This window comes from Apodemus sylvaticus, chromosome 14 (assembly GCF_947179515.1).
Source record: "Apodemus sylvaticus chromosome 14, mApoSyl1.1, whole genome shotgun sequence".
Taxonomy (NCBI): Eukaryota; Metazoa; Chordata; class Mammalia; order Rodentia; family Muridae; genus Apodemus; species Apodemus sylvaticus.
Genome location: NC_067485.1, coordinates 28,382,211 through 28,406,576, shown reverse-complemented (window position 1 = coordinate 28,406,576; position 24,366 = coordinate 28,382,211). Strand labels below are relative to the sequence as shown.

General features: G+C 42.9%; 1 pseudogene; it reads left to right on the top strand.

Moving 5' to 3' along the window:
- The first annotated feature begins 417 nt into the window (after positions 1-417).
- The window catches only part of LOC127664527 (calcium and integrin-binding protein 1-like), a 40,460-nt pseudogene continuing 16,511 nt past the window's right edge, over positions 418-24,366 (top strand).

The window sequence follows — 24,366 nt, the reverse complement described above, 5'->3', positions numbered from 1 at the left end:
AAAGAGCGAAGGCTGTGGCCAGGGAACCAGGGGGAAGCAGAGATTCCAGACAGCAGAGAGAAGTGTATGCTTCGCTTTCTCAGGCTGAGTCAAAGTTAGAAGCAGAGACAAAACATAAGATGATTAAATCCTCGAGATTTGTGACTATTGCCACAGGGGATATAGTTGAGCTTCCTGGATGGCTAGTAACAACAATGGCTACCTTCTTCCCATGGCCATGATAGCCATGGCTAACTGGATTTCTTGGCTTAACCCCCAAAGTCACAGACGTTTGTTTAGTCTTTGTGTTAGCTATGTATTGAAGGTCTGAGTTCTGTTTTTATAAACAGCGTGGCAACTTGCTTATTAACTCTCCCAGCCTTATGGATTGAGGGTGTGGAGTTTAAGTTGGGACCGAGAGAAGTCTGTTTGGAGAGCATGCGCAATGGGTTGGACGAGGTGCGGGAGGAGCTGAATGAAGAGCAAGAAGGTGTGAGGCCAGGCTGTGTGGACTGTTTCCAAGGGTCCAGCACCTACTCTCAGCTCCTGTTCCCTGCAGCTGCTAAGGATACAGTTGGGACCCTCCTGAAAGTGTCTTTGATAGATAGTCAGTGGCTCCTCTTGTTTTGATATTTTAATTATTATTATTTTTTTTTGGCACATACTCATCACATACAGCTATAGGTTTTGTAAGGTCACATTTGAACAAGTATGTAGCAGGTTCTTTGACCTCAACCACCCACCTTCCTCCTGTGATTCCTACTCATCTCTCCAGACATCACCACTAGACTCTCATGTCCTATGTGCATGCATGACATTGGGTACCTATGTGAAATCTTGGATCTAAGAGTAAAAGAAAACCTGTGGCAACTGTTGTTCTGAGATGGACTTCTGATAAGTTAGACTCTACCTCAGTAAAATGCTTGGATTCTTTGTGATGCAAGCCAGGAACTGGGTGGGGGCTAGGTTATTGCTAGGAAGGTAAATACAGTGAGGACACAGTTTATTTTGTCAGCAGCTCATGCTACATGAATAGAAAATTAACTTGCTTTTTCTTCAGCCTTTCCCCAATCCTGAACGGCTTATTGAAAAGGGATTTTGTTTCCCTCCCTCAACTAGTATCAGGTGGTTGAGTAACATAGTCAAAATATTTTCATAACGGTCATAAAAATTTTACAGTACACTTGCTGTTTATGGGCAAACTGACATGCTGGAGGAGCTGTCATGGCTGTGATGGACACACACACACACACACACACACACACACACACACACACAGAGACTGGAATCTCCTATGGAATTTGCTGAAATGTGTTAATCCTGGTCACAAAGCTAAGTATAAAATTTTAGTGGCTTCTGAAACTGTCACCCCTTTTTTTATGTCTCCTGTCTGAAACACTCTGGGAGCCAATGGAATCCGACAGAGCTAAACGTCTTTGCTCCTGTGAACTGTGTTTACGAAGCCATGTCCTCTTGCAGGCAGAAGGTAGATGACAAAGACAATGAAGATCAAATATCGCCTTTTGGATAATTAGTGGCACGAAATACAACAGCAACACTTGTGTGTGTGTGGGGGGGGGTCACTTTTTAAATTTACATTGAGGTATTTTTTCCACTTTCAAATTCAAATAGTATCATTATTTTCATATAGAAAAACTGTATTAATTAAAAAAGTAATTGAACACAAGGTTGCCTGGTTTTTAAAATGCAGGAGTGGAAAACATTCCTGTGGAAGGAAGGAGAGCGACATCTTTTGCAGAATTTGGAAGAAAGGGACGAACGATCTACATCCTCTTCAATAGCCTACAGTGGATAACATAGCTTATTGACCCTAGTGGTGTAAATTCCCGTGCGTTAACAATGCTGGAAAAGTGTGGAGACACACTCATTCTGTGGACAGCAGAAACAGTACTGAGAGATGGTTAGAACCCAGCAGAAGTTCCTCACCAGCAACTCTGAGCTCTGACTGCATTTTGTCATCTCTGCTGAGGGCAGTGTGTAAGTCTTGAATGATGGAGTTCAGACGGTGTGTTTGCTGTAATGGGAAATTCGATTTCCTCCTCTGTCTTCAGAGGGACAATATTCATGAGAGTTTATCTCTGAGCTTTTATGACTTCGACCACAGAGATAGGAATAAAAGGAAATGCTAATAAAAAAGTTTAACTGCTCCCCCAAACAAATGACATTTACTTTTTTGTTCATTTTACATTATCGAGTTACTTTGCTGCTTAAAAAAAAAAAAAAAAAACAGGAGCAGGGGTGAGGTAAGGGGAAGGGCTGAAGAGATGGCTCCGTTGGTAAAGTATTTGCCAGGCAAGCTTGAGGGGCAGCTGAGTTTGAGCCCTAGAATCTATGTTTAAAAAAACTGGTGAGGCCAGGCGGTGGTGGCACACGCCTTTAATCCCAGCACTTGGGAGGCAGAGGCAGGCAGATTTCTTAGTTCAAGGCCAGCCTGGTCTACAGAGTGAGTTCCAGGACAGCCAGGACTACACAGGGAAACCCTGTCTGGAAAAAACAAAAGAAAAAAAAAAACCTGGTGAAATTAAATGTAGAAATATATGAAACTATCAAGACTGAAATAAAAAAAAAACAAACCTCAAATAGAAAAGTCTCACATGCAATGACCCTAATACTAGAACAAGGACAAACAGAGAATAACTTTTGTAGGCAGCTCCAAGGCTGAGGTAATAGAGACAGCAGGGTCTCTGGGCTTTGCTCGTCACCCAGCCTAGCTCAATCAATCGGCTCTAGGTTTAATGGAGAGACCCTGACTCAACATATAAGATGAAGAACAATTGGAGTATTTACTAGTGATCCCCTGTGACCTCCCTACACAGGAGCATATGCATAGGATCTTCCCACCCCTCTGTCTCCCTCTCTCCTCTGCCCCGTCCCCTGCCCCGCCAGTGCACACTAGGGCAGTAGTGTCTCTATGAGATCAGAAATTAGAAAAGAAAAAGTACTTTCAGAAACTCCTCACATTATTAAGCCATTCTCTTTCCAGTAAAGGAGCATTTCTACTTCCTTATAGATCTGTCATGAGGAGCCACTGGAAGGGCCTTGTTGCTAGGTCAGTTCAGTCAATTAATTACCTTTGTTGACATTGATACAAGGCCTTACTGCACAATTAAGGGTCTTTCTGAGCTGGTGGTGATCCTCCTGCCTCAGCCTCCCTAGTACTGGGATTATAGGACCATATCATCAGTAACTCTCCTGAGGGTTCATACCAATATACCAGGTTATGTGAGTGTTAATGGGGACATTTTATCAATTTTGTCCCCTTGCCAACCACATCTGTGTCTTTCGATCTTTTGCCTTTTTGCTCAGTGCCCTTTCTTTGTTTTCTTTCCTTTTCTTTTCTTTTTTTCGAGACAGGGTTTCTCTGTGTAGCCCTGGCTGTCCTGGAACTCAACTCTGTAGACCAGGTTGGCCTCGAACTCAGAAATCCGCCTGCCTCTGCCTCCTAAGTGCTGGGATTAAAGGCATCCGCCACCACCGCCCGGCTTCAATGCCCTTTCTGATCCTTCTTATGAGCTAGAATGTATCTTTGTTTGTATATTTGCACATGTATACATATAAACACTCATAAACATAGTGATCCTGATCACTGGGTTATATAGGGGTAAGATTATGTGGGCATACAACACAGTGTGATTTGATTTGGTATCAAGATTTGAATCAGAAAATTTATCCTCAGACACAGTATGGTATGATTTCTGGTAACCTTTCTTTCATTTGCTAAAACAGAAGAGATAAATCATGCTTAAATCTGAATCATTCTTGAATTTGTAATGAAAATGAGGAGATCTTTTACCTCCCTCCACAGGGAGGCTGCCTGTATTAACAACTACTTGTACTGTCATATAATGTTTATAATTTGCCTTTGTTGTTAGATCAAATCTTCTTCTCCTCCTCTTCTTTCTTTTCCTCCTCCTTTTTCTCCTCCTTCTTTTTCACCTCCTTCTCTTCTTTTACTTCCTCCTCCTCCTGGTTCTCTCTTCCTCCCTTTTCTCTTCCTCCTCCTTCTCTTTCTCTTCTTCCTTCTCTTCCTTCTTCTTCCTTCTCATCGCTATCATCGTCATCGTCATCAACATCATCATCATCATCACCATCATGTACATCTCCTATGAAGACCTTAAAACTCCAGTCTTCTTGCTGGAGTCTCCTGTGTGCTGGCATTTCAGACACATGCGTTTATGCCCTGTATGTATTTAAATATTTAAAAGAGGGGCAAGAGAGATGACTCTGTGGGTAAATTACTTGCTGTTGGCTTTAGTTTTTAAAACTGTTGCTGTAATAACACATTCAGACAAGAGGAACTTCCAGGAGAAAGGCTTTCTCTTGTCTCACGGTTTGTGGTGATGTAATATTATAAAAATACCTCTTACTTTCTAAGGGACTAGAACTTTGCTGGACCCCCTTACTCAGGGGTAATAATGAGACCTCTGTTCTACTGTGCACTCAGCCTGTTTGTTTAACCTTTGAGGGAACCATATAACAATCTACCTTACTGACATTGGATTGCCTATGTGATCAACTTGTACAACCTAAGCTAAGGCACAGATGTAATCTTAACTATGCACCTTTCCATGCTCCTGATCCAGACTAATGCATATGGATTATTTGTTGAAAGCAACAAAAATGGATATTAAAAGCAATCATAGGAACTTCATCTTATGACGATGATAGAAATGAGTTGGAAGAAGAAGGAAGAGGAGGAAGAAGAGGAAGAGAAGGAGGAGGAAGAGAAAAAAGAGGAAGAGAGAGAACCAGGAGGAGGAGGAAAAAAAAGAAGAGGAGGTGGTGTAAAAGGAGAAGGAGAAAAAGGAGGATGTCATAGATGTCCTGTTCAACACTGTGGTGGTTGGAATATTCTTGGTCCAGGGAGTGGCACTATTAGGAGGTGTGGCTTTGTCGGAGGAAGTGTGTCACCATGTGGCATGGACTTGAGAGCTTTCTCCTAGCTGCCTGAGGATGCCACTTTCTTTCTAGAACTCTTGGCTTCTCCAGGACCGTGTCTTCCTGCATGCAGCCATGCTTCCTGCCATGTTGGTAATGGACTTAACTTCTGAAAGTGTAAGCCATCAGCAAGTAAATGTTGTCCTTTATAAGAGTTGCCTTGGTCATGGTGTTTCTTCACAGCCATGGAAACCCTAACTAAGACAAACACCTTGAGGTCATGTAAGACTTAAAGCTGCTCCTTTTTGGATAATATTGGACAAAACATTTGAATAAACAGTGATGTTTGTAATACTTTTTATTCAGTTTAATTGGGGTCAGTTGGAGCCAGTAACCGAATCCCTTGTAAAATTCCATTAATGAGTTCTGTAAAGTATCTTTCATCCTTTTCCACATGATGATTTCTGTGCTGTTCATTAAATATAGAGTGAAGCCTTCTGTTAGGGACAGTCACACACAGTCATGACCAGACAGATATAGACACAGGGACAGATTTATCAGATAGTCTTTGGGCAACACAGATTCAAATTCATACAACAGGCAGTAGGAAAACAGAAGACACGGGGACATGGAGTAGAGAATTCAAATCTGGGCTCACTCTTGGTTAAATGACACCAAGGGAAACTGCTTTGATTTCTTTCCTTAATACAACACCAATGCATTATCATAGACTTGGAATTAATCACTAATGCATTTACTTTACCATTATGGTAACGGTTATAGTCCATTATGGTAGGGAAGACACATGGGTTGGATCTTAAAGCAATTATTCACAGATATCTGCACTCAAGGGGCAGAGACCAATGTATGCTGCTGCCCCACCACTATAGTCCAGGACCCAGACAGGGAATGGTAACACCCATGGTTGTTCCACAATAACTGCAACCAAGATAATCTCCCCATAAGCATTTTCAGAGTCCCTGCTCTGAGGTGGTTCTAAATTCTGTCATGTTCATAATTAACACAATCATACCCTGCAGGCATGAGTACTGGAATTCGGATCCCCAGCACCAATATACAAAAAAGCCAAGAGGGCTTGGTAGTCCACCTGAAATCCAAGCACTTAAGAATTAAAGATCTAAGTTGACTAGCTAAAAATGGGCAAGCTTCAGGTTCTGAGATAGACTCCACTCCTGTAAATAAGGTAGAGATTGATCAAACAAGACTCACAGCAACCTCTAGCATCTATTATGCATGTTCATACACAGGCACACTGCCAGCAGATGTGAACACATGCATGTAAACACACATGGGCATAACACACACACACACACACACACACACACACACACACACACACACACTTCTTTAAAATAAACTATTTGAAGTGCCCTACCCTCCTCCTTAAGCAAGAGGGTCTGTCTTGCTCAGGATTGATGCGGCGGTTTAGAGTCAGGTGATTTCTATTTATGTCTGTTGCTCCTTTAGTGATGCCAGTAACTCCTGAGCACAGAAACCGAATAGCTGGCTTTCCCCCTCCCTTAGCACCACTTTGTGATATTTAAAAAGAAATGGATGCCCCTATATGCCAGCCCTGTAAAGTCCTAACCCTTTCTATCGTCTGCTCTCCATTCATGGGCATATAACGGGAGAGGACACAGGCACCAGGGACAGTCCAACTATGTCATTCCACGTGACTACCGCCACTCTCTGGAGCTCATCAGAGCCCAGCCCTTCAAGTACCATGGAATAACTCAGTCTCCTATTTCTTGATTCTTGATGGACAGCTACAACGCTGGCCAGCCAACATCTCATGGAGGTCAGTGGACAATTCATCTCATTCGAAGGCTGTTGGTACTCACCATGGAGGAGGGGAGGTATTTGGGAGAATGTTAGTTGTTGACCTTACCCTAGTGGCTCACCTCTAATGGAACAGCTTTAAGCAAATAGATCTTGGAGTGCTGTGCAAGTGGTGTGGGAGTGTGGGGAGGAGGAGAGGCAGGAAGAGGTAGAGGAAATGGAAAGAAAAGAAAGAACATGAGGGCCAGGCACACGGGAGGCAGAGGCAGGTGGATCTCTGTGAGTTCGAGGCCAGTCTGGTAGCCTGGTCTATAGAGTTCCAGGACACCCAGGGCTACACAGAGAAACCCTGCCTCAAAATCAAAAACCTAACCAAACCAAACCAATGAACCAACCAACCAACCAGATAAACAAACAAGCATAATACAGAAAATAAAAGAAAGTCCGTGTGAAAGGACAGAATGTTGATGTGAAAACACATGCTGTTGGAGTGAAGGGGCTTTCTTGATGGACCATGGTTGCTATAGCGATGATAGCATCCCAGTTAGTTTTTAAAGATGCGGAAAGTGAAGAATAAAGATGGAACCCTCTCCACATGGAGGGTGCAGGCCAGGGAAGGCATGGTTATTAAATTCTGTTGCCAGGGAATAGTTTTCAAGAAGACAGGCCAGTCCACTACTGGCATGGGATGCTCATGACCTCAGGAAACCTCTCCAATGTCTGAAGGGGTAATTTATCTTTTTTTTTAGGTGACCATTGCTATCTTTCAAAATAAGAATACAGTGGGTGACCATCACAAAATAAAACAGGTTGACTGTCATATGAACAAACACATTATTTTTTTGCGACAGGGAGATTGGACTGTAGTTCATGTTGGGTGAGTATATTACCGGTGAGGTATATCGCCAGACTTTGTTTTACATTAAAACAACAAAAAACAAAACTGGAGACAGGTTTCATTAAGTTGCCCAAGAAGGCTTTGGACTTGCAATCTTCTAAGCTCAACCTCCTATAGGTGTGCAGACCTACACCATCAGGCTGGCCAACCTCCCACGGATGTGCAGGCCTGCACCATCAGGCTGGATACAAATGTATTTTTCAGACTTCTGGAGGCTGGGAGTCTAAGGTGTCAAAGTACCAGCTTTCTAGCTCATAGGCAGAGATTTCTTACTGCTCTCATTTGGTAGAAGGAGTGAGACAGGACTAGAACCTCTTTCAGTTAGTGTTAATACCATGGCTAATAACATATTAGGCCCCAACATCTCACACCATCACGCTGTGACTTGGAACCTTCACATATGAAGTTAGGGCGGGGAAGACAACACATTGAGGGTGTACCAACAGAAGTCTTTTTGAAAGTTGGTTACTTCCTTAGAATCAGCAGAGAGAAAGAGTACCTTGGAGTTTGTGGTTTTTTTTTCCCCCTGGAAGTTATTTTTTTTGGGGGATAAAATAAGAACATAAAGTTGGTATCCTTAAAAAAATCAATTTTTAATAACTTCATATTTAAGACCCTGTAGATTTCCCTTCTGTATACATTTTCTTGCTGTGAGCCCAGTTAAATGGTGCTCTGAAGCCTTAAAAAAATCAACTTCTGAATGAAAAGGTTCATTTTTATTTTTACCTGGTATTCTGGCGAACATTTTCTTCTCATGGCCCGAGGTTCCAATAGTGTGGCCGGAGGACGGGTCCAGAAGCATGGCTGTGATAAGGCAGATTGAAAGATGGTGAGGTTTGAGTTTGGGAGGCGTCTTGACAGTTTTCCTGACCAGTAAGCAGGATGAAAAGTGAGCCAGCTCTCAGAGCTTCCTGTGGGGCTTTGGATCTTGAAGGTTTTCCAGAGGTTCCTGTGCTGAAATCTGCCATTGAACTTTCCCCAGGAAGCAAAGCCATGTCTGCTTGCCACAGACAGAGGAACAACAGCACAGAGAAAGGACTCCACCCAGGTCCATAGGGGAGAGCCAAGGGGTGTATTGGAGTTACTTACTTATGGGAACTTGGGTGATTCAAAGCCAAAATGGCCTACAATGGTGTAGACTGACAGAAGCTGCCACTCTGAAGAATCCCAATCTTACCTATCTTCCATCTGTTCAATACTCTAGCATCTCCAAAGACCATGTGTGACTGTTGAGTTGGTAAGAGGAATCATGGCTGTGGGTTTGCTGACTCCATCCTTCTATGAGGGAATAACAACATCATACCATTCCTATAATAGGTGCAACTGCATTGTTTTCCGTCTCATGCAGACCAAGGACTGTAAATCACTATAGCACTTCACATTCAGGGGAAACAGGCCAACTATCACAAAAGCTCAGTCTTCACTGTTTTGCTTTAGGGAGGTGGTGGAGCTTTGGGAGATAGAAGCAGCCCTGAAGGTTGTATGAGACCTTACCATTCCTGTTTCTTTCTTTGCTTCCTGGCTACCATGAAAGGAATAGTCCTTCCATACTACCTGCTGTCACCATGTGTTCCCTCAACAGAGACACACAGACACAAATGCAGTAAGCCCAAGGCAACTGGGCACTAAAACCCGTGAGCCACACTCAACCTTTCCTTCTTATGTGTGGGTTGTTTCAGGCATTCTGTCTTAGAGATGGAAAGGTGGCCCTCACACTTCCAGGAAGATCAAAGTCCCAGCTGTTTATTTAAGACACATTAGAAACCAGCCAGAGGCTGCAAATGGGCAGCATTGGCAGAGAACAGAGCATGGCATGGTCTGCCTGTCGGAACCCAAGGGATGATGGTGCTTTGCAGACACAGTTAGTTCACAGAGACACTCAGCTCTCTAGTAACAACACGTGGAGAGACTGTCACATGCAGAATAAAATCCTCAGGCTCGTAGGAATGAACAGGCACGCCACAGACAATGCCGTAATGAAGAAGGTAAGTGCTCTTTGATCCCACTTGTGGGAGATGTCCGTCCTGAGTGGTGGCACTGCAGGTATGTGACACCACACCCAGCCCAGGGTTACTCTCCCAAGCAGCTTTAGGGGGATATGAGCTACAGGACATGCTAAGAGCCCTTAGAAGGTGTGTAACTTACCAGATTCCAGGCTAGCCAAAGCTGTAGGCATGCGTCATTGTAGCCGCTTTCAACAGTCAGTTGTAAAATGGGTCCACTGCCCATGATGGCACTCTGTACCCATGAATCATCATCTCCCAAATCGCACTCCCAGTTCCCTCCCTCAGTCGCCACCAATCTACCTTCTGTTGCTCTAGATTTCCATACTCCAGACATTTGAGAGGAGTCACGCAGCATTTGCCATTTTGCGCATGACCTTTTTCTTTGCATGATGTCCTCACAGTTCATCCACGCTGTGGTATGTGCCAGAATCACCTTCTTTGCAAGGCTGCATACTGTTCCAGAATTCCTTAGTATCAACCACATCTGAGCTTGGGTGCTTTGTCTCCTTAAATGATGACTGCTGCTTTGGGTTGTCTTTAACGGTGCTGTGAGGAATTTGTGTGTCTTCTTTCAGTTCTCTTAGAAGAAACTGCTAATTACTCTGTTTAGCCATGGAAGGTACTGTCAGGCTACCCTTTAAAACAATGCATCTTTTAAAGTAATTTCACATGCGTGAATGCATAAAGTGTACATATGTGTTCATGTCTGCATAAGTGTGCATGTGTTTGTTCATGGGTATCTTTCTCAGTTATCCACATTATTTCCTTGAGACTCACTCTCTCACTGAATCTGGAACTCACTGATTGGCTAGGTGAGCTGGCCAATAAACTCTGGGGATACACTTGTCTCCCCTCCCCACTAAGGTGCTGGGGTTACAAACATGGACCACCCCACCTGGATTTATGGGGTGCTGGGGATTTGAACTCAGGCCTTTGTGCTTTTGTGGCAAGAACCTTACTCACACAGCCATCTCCCTAGTGCTTTTATATGGTTTTACTATAAAAGAGAAAAAAAATAGGTAGAATGACCTTTGAACTCTCTTGTTATCTGTCTTACGGCTTTCAGATAGTGTTGGTCAGTGTTTGATGAACAGCTTCCTTGGTATCTGTCCTCCTGCCCAGTCAAAAGGAGGAAACAAATTCAGGAAGTACTTTTATGTGCAATACAAAGCAAACAAAGAGGAGAAAGTCCTGCCTAATCACACCTTCAAGGAATACCAAGCATGCTGTAAGCTTATGGGTAGTTATGACTTTCTATGGCCGCGATTGCTCCCTGACCACTGAAACACAGCAAAATTATGTTTTGAAAACAGTTCAGAAACAACTGCCCCAAGGATCCTAAATGTAAATCTCGACATTAAGCCAGCCCTCCCTTTTCTTGCCCCTTGAATCATTTAAGTGGCAATAATAAAAGGTGTCAGCGATTCAGTCGTGAGCTCTGGGACATTTCCATGTGCTGATCTTTAAGTACTCCGTGCTGACACGTGAGCTGCTCCTACCATTTCCTATGAGATATGGCATGGCTGAGGGGTCAGGCATGCTAATGATAAAACTACCATTTACTCTTTACCTGGCAGACCCAGCACCTGACATTATAAATGGAGAAAACCTTTCACCTGCAGCTCTTCTGCTCTGTGGGAGAATATCTCACAGGCAACAAAATCACAGCGAAGCGTTGGGTCTAGTTCTCCTTCCAATTTGGAGTTTCTTTCTTTTTTTTTTTAATTAGATATTTTCTTTATTTACATTTCAAATGTTATCCCCTTTCCTCATTTCCCCTCCCCAAACCCCCTATCCCATCCTCCCTCCCCCTGATCACCAACCCACCCACTCTTGCTTCCCTGTCCTGGCATTTCCCTACATTGGGTCATCAAGCCTTCACAGAACCAAGGGCCTCTCCCTTTGGAGTTTCCTAGGGGGCTGTTCTTCTTCGCACTCAACCCGAAGACATACCTGGTTTTTGTGGCATGGGCTGGGCTGGGGTCAGAACGAAGGCTGCTTTTGCCATGACAGCTTCTGAGTATTTTTGAAGCTTGGCTAGCATAGCTTTCCATTCTTTCTCTGAAGCTTCAGGTATCTGTGGCTTTGGTTGATGGTCTGATGTCATCTGTAACCTCAGTGGCTTTCTTGCTGATTCCAGAGGAGTGGTATTTCAAGACTGGTAATGGGAACAGCTTAAGCAATAGGAGACCCAGTGGTGATCTACAAAAACACTCACTTCTGAGTTGTAAATAACAACCACCAATCACAAAGGAGTGGTGCCCACAGCAGGGGCTTGAAGAAGACAAGTCTGGGCAAGTTACAGAAAACTCTTGAAACTTGATATTGATGCCAGCTTTCTAGGTCAGTGTCAACTCAGAGAAACGTAGGCCACACCTCGAAGAGCGTCAGAGGGTTCATTTGGAGTCAGATATAAATGACTGTGGCTCAGGAACATAATTTTATAGTAACCGAGCAAAGATCAGGCTTTTCAAATATGTTAACAGAGACACAGGGTAGGTAGATTATAGTAAAGCAATGGAGCCCTAGCTACAGGCCTACGATGATATTTCATGACATTTTTTAGCTTTGGGCTTGGTAGAATCTAGGGGTCTTTTCATACTTACCTCATACTTGTAAGATGTTAGGCCACACAGAAAGGAAGACAGTGGCTGTTCTATGGGCAGAGATAATTTTCAGCTGGGCTCTGGACCTGCAACATTCTAATCTCTCTACCCACAATCACTGAAGTTTTTATTGTTAAGGTTCATTTTAGTTTTAGTTATTTGGATATTTGTGTGTCTGTGTTGGATATGTGCACTTGAGTGTAGGTACCTGCAGAGGCCAGAAGAGGGTGTCACATGCCCTGACGCTAGAGATACAAGTGGTTGTGACCTTCTGCATGTGGGTGCTGGAACCAAACTTGGGTCCTCTGCAGGAATGATAAGAGCTCTTAGCCTCTGAGCCACCATCTCTCCAGCTACATCTCTGAAGTTCTAACAGGTTAATCAGCCCTGTGGAAGGGGCTGTATAAGGTGGGGCTTCTTTATAGGAATGTATGTTCATTCCAGCAAGCCGGTGAGCCATACACTCTATTTCAAGGTATTGATTGGCTGATATTAAATGTGCCAAAGATGGTGTAATTGTCTGTAAATAACACTTTAGCTGAATATCCAGACAATGGATTCACCTAAAATAAGAATGATCATGAGAATGCATTTTTTGTTAAGATCACTATTGCACATTTACTTTCAGTCAGTGTAGAGAGAAGGGAACATGGGTGTGAGGGTGTGGATTGGGGTGGGTCGTAAGGGCCATGAGGAGAAAAAAGGGGTGGGATAGGAAGGGGGAAGGGACATGCTTATTTCTGGTCGTTGGTTATTTTCATGCTCTGAATGGCATGTCCCTAGCAATCTCCAGTACATGAAAACTTGGATTCTGCTTGGTGTCTTCTTGGGAAGTTAGGAAACATTTAAGATACAAAGGCTTTCTGTAAAAAGTGTGTGACTGGGAGTTGGCTTTGAAAGTTTATAGCATCACCCCACATCTGGTTGACACTCTGCTTTCTATGTGTGCATAAAGACGTGACCTCTCCGTTTCCTGACACCAAATATGGAGTCTCCCTTAGAACTATAAGCCAAAATAAACTATTTATTCCACTTGTCTGTTTGGTTCTGGTGTTTCATTGCAGTCACATGAAAGCAACTAATACAGTTATACTAACAGCTTTCCGAGAACGGGAAAAGGCAGGTCACTGTGGCTGAATAAAAGCGAGGGAGTGCCAGTTGGAGATGTACTGGGCTCTCCTGGGTCCTGGCTATGCCTCCACTCTGGAAACAATGGGTGATCAAAAGGAGCTGGCAACGAGGCAAGCCCTGACATCTGTGGCATGGCTTAGATCCTGTTGGGAAGTGGGATGGTGCTCTGGTGGTGTGTGTCAACACTTTCTTATAAGAGCAATTTGTAAATAAAAATTAAGATCCGAGAAGTCTGCCATTGCTTAGTGTCTTTATTCAGCTTGAAATTTCACATCTAACTGTCATCAAACATCATAAACCTTCACTCCTGAGATCTCACTGCAGATGAGTCCCAGCAAGGAGATAAAAAATTTTGACCACTTGCAGCATATTCAAATGAAAGCTGGTGCTAATGAAATTATTCTTATGTAATTAGATATATTAAGTAATGTCCCAGGTTGGTTCCATGCCATGGTTGGACTGCTAATTTTTATTCTTTCCAGGCACAGAGCTATTTCTCTCTGAAGATTTGTGCCACAATAGCCCCAGAAGCTGGCTGGGTCTGGAAGCACAGGTATTCTAGAAGCATCAAGGCATCTCCTTTAAGAAAACCAAGTCCTTCTGTTTGCCCCTTACCCTGTAAGCTGGGGGTTTGGGACAGAGAATGAAAGAAAGACCTTGCCTTGCAACCTCAGTGCAAATCCAGCAAGTTGGCAAGTCAGCTTCAGCCTGAGTAAATCTGCAGTCACTTCTAGGCTCAGCAGATCTTGTCCCCTTGTCTGCATTTATTACTAGTTGGTCCCAATCCAGGGAGCCAGAATCACAATAAAAGTCCTATCCATTTGCTCTTGACAAAGTGCTCAGCCACACACCCCATCATTATTTTTTCTCTCCTTCCCTAGGTCTTGTGCCATACAGAATGAGAAGTTTTTTTTTTTTTAAAGATTTATTTATTTATTATATGTAAGCACACTGCAGCGGTCTTCAGACACTCCAGAAGAGAGAGTCAGATCTTGTTAATGGATGGTTGTGAGCCACCATGTGGTTGCTGGGATTTGAACTCAGGACCTTCAGAAGAGCAGTCAGTGCTTTTTACCGCCAAGCCATCTCTCCAGAACAAGAAGTTTTATGCCTGATATTACTAAGGAATATGACTCCTGTGTGCTGGAATGGGAGAAGGTAGGAGGCAGACAAACCTTAGCCTTCCCTTCATAGTCTTTTTACTTCACTTAGATAAAATATAATGCATGAAATAGTAGAGCAATCTCCCTTCACCCTGATGACAGCCCTACCGATTGGAGTAGGAAGACAGGCTGCCATAGACTCTGGTTTCCTTTTCTTCTATACCTGCTGTGCTGAGACCAACATTCCCATCCCCTGGCTTTTGTGTGTTAGATAGAACTGAGGTGTGGTTCTTGCAAGTCCTTCCTCACCTGGAAGCAGAAATGCCAAATGACAACTCTGAAGAGAAGGAGATATTCTCAATCTTGGTAATGATGTTTTAAGAAACAGACTTTCTTCCAAGTAATTGGTGTGTGTGTGTGTGTGTGTGTGTGTGTGTTAGAGAGATATTACAGTTTTGACATCTTAAGCTGCCAGCACCAGCATCTGCAGTATCAGAAAGAACTCTTTCAAGATGAGTACTTCCAATGTTGAACTTGTAACTAAATGTGGTTCTGCCTTCTTGCCACCGGGGAGGGGTACTAGGATAATTCTGAGTGTGAGACTTAGCACATTGCAAAGATCAACAAACTTGAACAAAATTCCTCGTTCTCATCAACCAGCCGTTCCTGACCCTGCTATTCCTAAGGCTAATGCATTTTGTAGATTGAGCAGAGACGGCAAAGGCGGCCTTCTTTGGGGATGTAGCCAACTCTGCTGCAGAAGTTATTTATTGAGTCTTCAGGTTTGGACCTAACATAAATCATGCAAAAAGGAGAGAGCAGGCTTCTCAGAATCCCCGCAGCAGGGGCAGGGGAGCAGGTTTTCTTTCCATGGTGTCACTCATGCCGAAACATTTCTGAAAATTAATCAATAGTCAAATAACTCAAGTGACAGATGGGTCATTCTGGTACAGACCAATGTCTCTAAGATGTCGCACAACAGAAACACTGGGTATGTATAATGCATTCTATTTGACACTAGTCAAGCTTTTACTGATCCCTTCCCACTTAATTCATCTTTCCCCATCAGTCTCTAGAGACCTGGCTTCACATTGCAGTACTTACCTTTCATATAGTTTTATAACAGAAAGTAAAGTTGTTCCTTCTAAATCAGTTGATAAAAAAAAACTATATTAGGTTATATTAGAGAGGATTTTTATAGACCATACAACACCCACTGTAATTATAATTTGATTTTCTTTTAGTTCTTTTGTCTTTGAAAGTTTTCAGTGAAGATTTTAGTCTTGGGAAGTTTGTCTTATAGACTAGGCTATTATCTACTTTGTCCACCTGTATAATAGTTCTCTTTTATTTTCAGAGTTCCACTCACATTGAACACTTCCATGGAAGCTCATACCTTGTGTTCCATTGCTATGAAGAGACACCATGGCCAAGGCAATGCTTATAAAAGAAAGTGTTTAACTGGGGGACTTGCTTACAGTTATGGAGTTTTAGTCCATTATTATTGTGGCAGGGGGTGTGGCATTATGTGGGCAGGCTGAAGTAGTAGCTGAGGGGTTTACATCTTCATCATAGGCAGCAGGCAGGGAGACTGGGCCTGGCATAGGCTTTTGAAAACTCAAAGTTCATCTCCAGTGATACATTTTTCCCAACAAGGCCACATCTCCTAATCCTTCTAATCCTTTCAAATAAGTGCATTTCCTGCTGACTAAGCATTCAAATATATTTGCCAATAGTGGCCATTTTCATTCAAGCTCTCATGTAGCCTTTCTTCTACCACATCCCTCACCCCCAGATTCCTATTCAAGCATAAAAAGGAATCAGAGAAGAATCTGTTGGAGTGGGCATGAGGGGAAATGAACTGTATGTGTCTCTATGTGGCACAATTTGGGAAAACACTCTGTCGTCATTGGCTTGGAAGACAAACTGGAATAACCAGTGACCAGTGCTGAGGGACACCTCTGACTATGCTTTGATTTCTGTGCTAGAAGGAAATATCCAAAAGAGAAGTGTTTCCTGAGTGGAAGAGAGGCCAATCCCGATCACTATTGGCAGAGGTAAAGTTATAGTAATGTCATATTGTGCTGAGGTAGATACTTGGTGTATTGCCTGTAGAAAACCCTCTCAGCACTCAGAATGCCCATCTTCTTTCCGGGAAACTGAAGGCTGGCTTTCTGCTCATAACCTGACTCAGCAGAGTACCCTCTGCTCTGAAGTGTGTTCTATGGTGAGGGTTCTCCAACTTCAGCCCACCCTTCAATCACTGAAGGCTACTAACTCAATATCCCCAGGGATTCCTGAATCAGAAATAGGTCTAAGGTGTTCTGGTGTTTACCTAAGAATGAGAAACAGAACAACTCTCCACCCCCTCCTCCACTCCCACATCCCACCCTGCCCTACATCCCTCTCCCACCATTAGGGCACATGATTATATAAGCTCCCACAGCTCCAGCAAACAAGCAGGTGACACAAAGAGCCAATGGCGTGTCTCTGGTCTTGAGTCAAAAACACCTGAAAACTGAAAGAGTGTGGCTCCAGGGTATGAAGCCAAAGATTAGAACCAGAATCTGAGGCTGAAGGAAGTGGGAGACTGATGCTCCTGGGTGAAGATTGGCAGATAGAAAGAATCATTTCTTATTCTTGTGTTGGATTCAGGTCTTCCGTGGATATGGTTAGAGCCACCACCTTGGGGGAGAGCAGTCTGTATTATCTAGCCTGAGGACTCAAATGTTAACTAACTGTTGTGGTATGGATATGAAGTGCACCTTCCCCACCAAAATTATGTATTTTGTTCCCCTCATGTATTGAAGGCTTTATCCCAGGTCATGGATCCAGTTATTGAGAATTGATTGGACTTCCAGGGTCCTGCCCTAACTAACAGTGTCAATAATAAGATTGATACACAATCTGGGGGGAGGGGGACAGTAGAAACTTGCCAAGCTGGAACCTAGTTAGGGGAAGTGGCTCACACAGATGTCCTTGCTGTCTGGTGGTCTCTTCCTCTGTCTCTCTTTGCTTCCTGGTTGCTACCACGTAGCATGCATATGAGCAGGAGCTGTGCAGAGTTCCCACTGGCACAGGTAAGAATCCAAAAGGAGAAGAAAATCCTAAGGACTCCCGTCACAGCCATCAAGTACCAAGCTGCTTAAAATGTCATTCTGTTTATTGTAATGGGATGTGTGGAGCTCCAGCCCACACTTGCAATTTAGATCCTGTTCCTGAGGGAATCCCACTCAGGGCCTTTTTGTAGGATTTATTCCGAGCCTCTCCTCACTTCTGGACTCTTCAAACTGTTAGGTAAATACAAGTCTGTGCTCTGAGATGAGGTTCTATCCCCTTTAACTCAATGAGTCACTCACCAGCTCTGACATGGCCTAATGTCCCCAGTGCTGCAGTGGTCCGCTGAACTGTCTTATTCCTCATCCCCTGTGCTCCCTGCCTGCTTACTATGCATGTTTCCATGGCTAAGCCATTATTTTAGCTACTTTTCTGTTCTTGTAATAAAACACCATGACCAAGACAAGTTCTAAAAGAAAGCATTTGGTTTGGGGTCTATAGCTTCAGAGGATTAGCATTCATGATGGTGGAACAAAGGCATGGTGGTAGGAACATCTGAGAATTTATATCTTGATCTGCAAGTAGGAGGCAGAGAAAAAGACACACTTGGACTGGTACTAATCTTCTGAAACCTCAATGCTGACTTTCCCGCCCCCTGGCCAGTGATAAGTCCATGCCTTCTAATCCTTCCCCAACAGTTCCACCAACTGGGAACCAAGTATTCAAATATATGAGCTTACGAGAGCCATTCTCATTCAAACCACAATCATAAACATTCAGGATGTCAGCAAATGATTTGTGTGTATGGTGTGTGTGTGTATATGTGTGTGCTTGTATGCCTGTGTGTGTGTGCATACATGTGAGTGTGTTATATTCATTCATGAGAATACGTGTGTGCTCATGCATTTGTCTGTCTATGGAGACTCGTGGTCGATGTTGGGTGTCTCTGTCTATTGCTTCTCATCTTAATTTTTTGAGTTTGAGTTTCTCACTGACCCTAGAACAGTGGTTCTCAACCTGTGGGTCATGAGCCTTTGGAGGGTTGAAGGACCCCTTCACAGGGGTCATCTAAGACCACTGGAGAACACAGATATTTATGTTATAATTCACAGCAGGAACAAAATTAGAGTTATGAAGTAGCAATGAAAATAATTTTATGGTTGTGGGTCACCATAACATGAGGGATTATGTTAAAGGGTCGCAGCATTAGGAAGGTTGAGAACCATTGCCCTAGAGCTTGCTGTTTTGGCTTGATTGGATTGTTCATATGCAGTGGGCCCATTACCCAGTGAGCCATCTCCCAGCTCCTTTCCATGTGTGGGTTTTTGAGATGGAGTTTTCTATTGCTCAAGCTGGGCTCAAAGTCCTAAGTTCAAGTGACACTCTTGCCTCAGGAGACTAGAGTCTGTGCCATTGGATCTAGCCTCAAAATTGTTTATTTTCTCATGATGAAGCACATTGATATGAAATAAAAAGTAACTAGATTGTGTCTATATGAGGATTAAAACCCTAAATATGGTCTCTAAGTTTATTTTGTCAGTTTTAAATCGTGAGGGGTTTTGTTGTGTTTTTTTATTCATATGGAAATTGCTTCAATAGTACTACGAAAAAAAAGGAAGGATATAAAATCTAACTTGCCCAAAATATGTACTGCAAATGACCATTTTAAAACATCGAGTTAATGCTCTTCATCTCCAGTATTGGTATTATTGATTTTTTAAAAACTATTTTTAAAATTCTCTTTCCAATAGTTTTCAAACATGATTCCCTTTGTCATCAGGAAAATGTAAGCTTACCTTTTATCACGCTGTTAGGATTTGAACAGAAAGAAAGACGTTCTTAAAGGGTCGAGTGGGAAGAGAGAAGAAAAGAAGGAAAGGACTGTGTGTGTGCACCCCACACGTGTGTGTGTGTGTGTGTGTGTGTGTGTGTGTGTGTATGCACACATGTGCTTGTGAAGGCAATAAGAAGATATATGTTTTTGTTTACATCCCTGGGATGCAGTAAGACTGTGCTCAAACATTGGCTTCTGATCATAAGGAGTATGGTACTCAACTGTAAGGCTATGAAAAGATTGTTCATATACAGTTAGTTTCCCGGTATGCATTAGAGTATGGGGGTTGCAGGATAAGAGACAATGGCTTCTTCTTAATTGTTTCACTGAAACCAGCAATGAGTTCCTTACATCACTTGTAAGCAATTTGCGTATTGATAAATGAATCACTAGGTGTTGAAGCTCCGGCATTTTAGAGAAATATTTCCCTTCTCTCTGCTTCTCTCATTTGTCTGGAGTCCTCGAGAATCAGTCAAGGGGATGTCCCTTTGTCCCCTTGGCAAGTCCAGCAGTATCCTGGATTAGGACATGAATATGCATAGAGCAAGACAAGGGAATGGCTTCCCAGTCTGCAATGACTGAATTACAATTTCAAAATGGAATGAGTTAGATAGTTATTATCAGTGTAATTATTCATAAATGTGCCTAATTATTCATAATTATTCAGAAGCGTATTACTTCCCTGATTGCCGAGAGTGATCCTTGAGCTCAATTACAATTGGGTTCTGGTCACAGGACTCTATTTCCCCTTCCAACTCAGTGAGTCCCAGATCTTCTTCTTAGTCTTCACTGCATAGATTTAGGAGCCCTTCGTGTCGCCTGGCCCTTTAAATACACATAGCAAATCTACTGTTTGAAACCCCCATGGCTTCAAAGCCCCCACTGTCTTTTCCCCTTCTTTCCAGTCCCACACTCCTCTTGTTTGGGTTTAGTCTGTTCCTTTGAGGGCGCACAGTAAGGCTGTTGTTTAATTAGGACTCTTGTTGTCATTCCTGCGTTTGATATCTTAATAACACTGGTGATCACACATAGGAAAACAGGCCAACAAGAAAGGACCCTCATGCTTGGGGAGGCAGGTCCCCCCTGAGGCTGGGCCATCCCACAAGATCAGCTGTTGGAGCTTCTTGTAAATCAGCCATCAGCTACCATGACAGGTGGGGGAAGGAGCTGTATTCTTCTTAGCAATTTGTAGCCAGTATACATACACCATACTACAGAGGGCCATTTTGAAACAGCAAAGCCTTAGAAAACACTTCCTGTTCTGTCTGAAGTTCACTGTGTTCTCAATGTGGGTGCACCTTGGACACAGGCTTGCTCTTGTGTGAAGCCTCATCGGTGCACGGCCTTCAGTGATTGAGCCACAGCTCAATTTCTTTCTTTCTTTTTCTTCCCCCCTCTCTCCCTGGAAAACATTACAGCAATTACCATATTGTGGGGCGGCATTATGAAGTGCAAATTAGCATATAGATTAGTTCTGGGGGGCAGGGAGGAGAGGTGTGTTAAGATCTTCCTAATCATGTATAGTTATGCTACACAGCGCTCTGGGCTGAACTCTTTCAGGTTCTGGTCGCCCTATTCTGTGTGTGTGTGTGTGTGTGTGTGTGTGTGTGTGTGTGTTGTGAATATATTGGGTGGGTCTCTGTGGACAATTTCCAGAGGGAAAACAAAGGCAAGTTGGCTCTGACCATGCAGATACACACCTAAGAAACAGAAGTTGAAGATTTGCTTTGTGTGTGTGTCGAGGTTCTCACCAGCTCTCCTTCCCAACATAGTGCTCCTGATTTGGTTCTTAAGATCCATTTTAACAAGAATCACTACTTTTAGGTTTTGCATTTGGTCCAAGAAAGGAAGAAGGTTCAAGCTTTACTGACAGGGTAAACAGGGACAAAGAAAACAAAAGGGTTCAGGGTTTTTTTTTTTTTTTCTCTTTATCTCACAAAATTGTCAAATTGTCAAAAAGATAGTAGGCAAAAAAGAGAGGACTTCTTCCCTGCAACACACAGAAGATAGGAAACATAGACTTACTGAAAATGGCATTTGAGACTCACTTCCTCTTTACAGGTTTGCAAGCAACCACTCACTTGGGCTAGTATTCATGAGTTCCTCTTATCCATGTGGCACGGTGTGTGGAGCAAAGTGTAAGCTATGGCTGCAGTCATCAAAGTCCCTGAGGAGAATCTATTGAAGGACTGATGCAGACCATAGCTCTTGTGGCTTTAGGAGTTAGTCTGGAGAAGGAGGAGGAGGGGAAGGAGGAAGGGAGGAGGAGGATTGGAACAGCTAGGACAACTTCTATTGAATTTGGAGGTTTTCTTGTCATAAGAGTAAGGCCTCCCCTTGAGCACAAGTATTTTTGAGAACATCCCAAATGTTCCAAAAGCCACCTAACATCTGTGATGATACATGACAGGGTTCAAAGGTCAAAAGCACTGGGGAAGAGCTGGCTTTGTCTGGGAGACCAGTCTAATAGAACAGAGATGTGTGGATGTCGGAAGATAAGACTAGGAGGGTCAACAGTGCCTAAGATTAAAGCGTTATCTCAGTCTTAATCATTTTTGAAAATGAATCTAGCAAGGCAGTAAACTGGCTCAGTGGCTAAAGCACTTGCTACGCCAGCTTGATACACAGTTCAAGTCCCAGAACCGATGTAAAGACACAAGGAGAGATCGGACTTCACAAAGTTGTCCTCTAACTTCCATGTACACCCTGAGGCACATGCACTCCCATCATGATCATGCATAAGCATAATAATAAAATAAAATTGATCTAACAATAAGTGTGTAGTAAGTGAGTTTAACTGTTTTTTAATATACAATATGCAACCTCATGGATATAGGAGGCTTTTGGTGTGCTTTGATTAACTCATTAAACTTGAAATGACTTCTTAATTAGATACAAAATTCTGAACTCAGGCCAGTGTCAAGCATTTTCCTTGTGGCAAATCTGTCACTAAATTTAGCAGAATGTACAAAAAAGTCATGTTTTAGTGGAATAAATACGATTTCTTTTTAAAGAACAAACTGTGTCTTTTTCTATGGTCATTTTCTAAGTTACCGTCACTTTCTCAGATAGGGTTGCATTCTCTACTAGGGTCACTAGGACGGTTTGAATATGTTTGGCCCATGGGAAGTGCCACTATTAGGAGGTGTGACCTTGTTGAAGTAGGTGTGTCACTGTGGGGGTGGGCTTTGAGGCTTAAGTTCCACCCAGTGCAGATGACAATCTCATCCTGACTGCTTTTCGATCAACATGTAGAACTTTTAGCTTTTCCAGTACCATGCTTCCAGCTATGATGATAATGGACTGAACGTCTGAAACTGTAAGAGAGCCCCAATTTTTTTGTTTGTTTGGTATTTTCAAGACAAGGTTTCTCTGTGTAGCCCTGGCTGTCCTGGAACTCACTCTGTAGACCAGGCTGGCCTGGAACTCAGAAATCCACCTGCCTCTGCCTCCCAAGTGCTGGTATTACAGGCATGTGCCACTACTGCTGGGCACCAGCCCCAATGACATGTTTTCCTTTACAAGAGTTGCCGTGGTCATGGTGTCTGTTCACAGCAGTGGAAACCCTAAGACAGTCAGTCACCTGTGTGACCTTCTCAGCTAGGGTCACCTTCTCAAGTTTTGGGTTGGGATGTAGGAAAAACTGCCTCGGTAGAACAGAAAAATCAAGACCCCTGGGAGTAGATGAACTGAGAAGAGAGGTGAGCTGCAGTTGGCCAAGAAGATTAAGTTCTCCTCAGTGTCCAAAAGCTCAGTAGTCAGAACAATGTGGCTCTGAGCCTGACAGATGACACAGGTAAGGGCAGAGAGGCCAACAGGCCTCTGCTTGCAGGACACATAGAGTAACAACAGATAGTTTGGGTCCCATGAACATTATTAAATCAGGCATTTGGTCAAGGCACAGATTGCTAGGCAAGACAGGGACGGTTGGATTACAAGAAAGCCGTTTGCCCATGTATGATTTTGCACCCTTCCCAGGGCCTAGTCCCAACATCATTTACCATCCTACCACTCCCAGGGCCCTAAGAAGACATTGGGGCATATTCTTTAGTATCTCTCCAGCTTGTATCTTCAAAGGCATCAGGGTCTTGGAGAAAGGGGACTAAAACACTATGTATTTAATAAATATTTGTGGGAGAAATGTTAAATGAAAAACATCCTTCCATTCATTTTCAACTCCCAAGGTCTATAACTTTATTGATTATTCTAATTCCCACCAGTTAATATTGTCATTGTTTTTCTAACAATTATGACTGATTCTATAGCTGTTTTCCTTTCATGTTGAATAAATCTTATTTTTCACTTATATATTTAAACTATGATAGAAAACTGTTGTATCAATTAATCTAACAGTTATCTAATAATAATAATATAATAATCTTTGATTATGAAGAAGGTTTTAGAACTTCCAGATAGGAGTTGGCTCACAACTCAGGGCTATTCATAAGCCAGAGAAAGAAAGTAATGTCCAGAAACAATCTCATAGGTTGGAGTCAGCATTTGCCTTATAAGGACATGGTCTTACAGTTAGGAGTCTGTGATTGGCTGAAACTTGCCTGTCTTATGATTAGCAGAGGTTCAAGTATCTATTATTAAGAACGTACTCCTGCCTAATTGGCTGTTTTAAAACATACTTCCCAGGTATGGAAACAGCTATGAGGCAAACTTACCTATTCACCCTCTGTTCTTGTCACCTCCATAGCATATAGATCCATGCATTGTTCAACATGGGTGTGGCTGAATTGTGACACTGGAGAGCAGCCCTAACCTGGTAGGATGGATACTTAAGGGGGAGGAGAAAATAGGGAACTGTCTTTATGACAGGCATCATGGGAAGGAATATGGCATAGTCCCTTTGAGCCTCATTTTGATGATATTACAAGGTGAAGATGGTAATTGATACATTGCTTGTACAAAAGGGGCAGATAAGTTCTGTTTGTGGGCATCCAATAAGGTGTTTCCTTTAGCTGTAATTGGTGCTTTGCATACATTGTAGTTTCTGTATTTGAGACATGACCTTTCTGGTGGGAACAATGGATGCTCAGACATACAA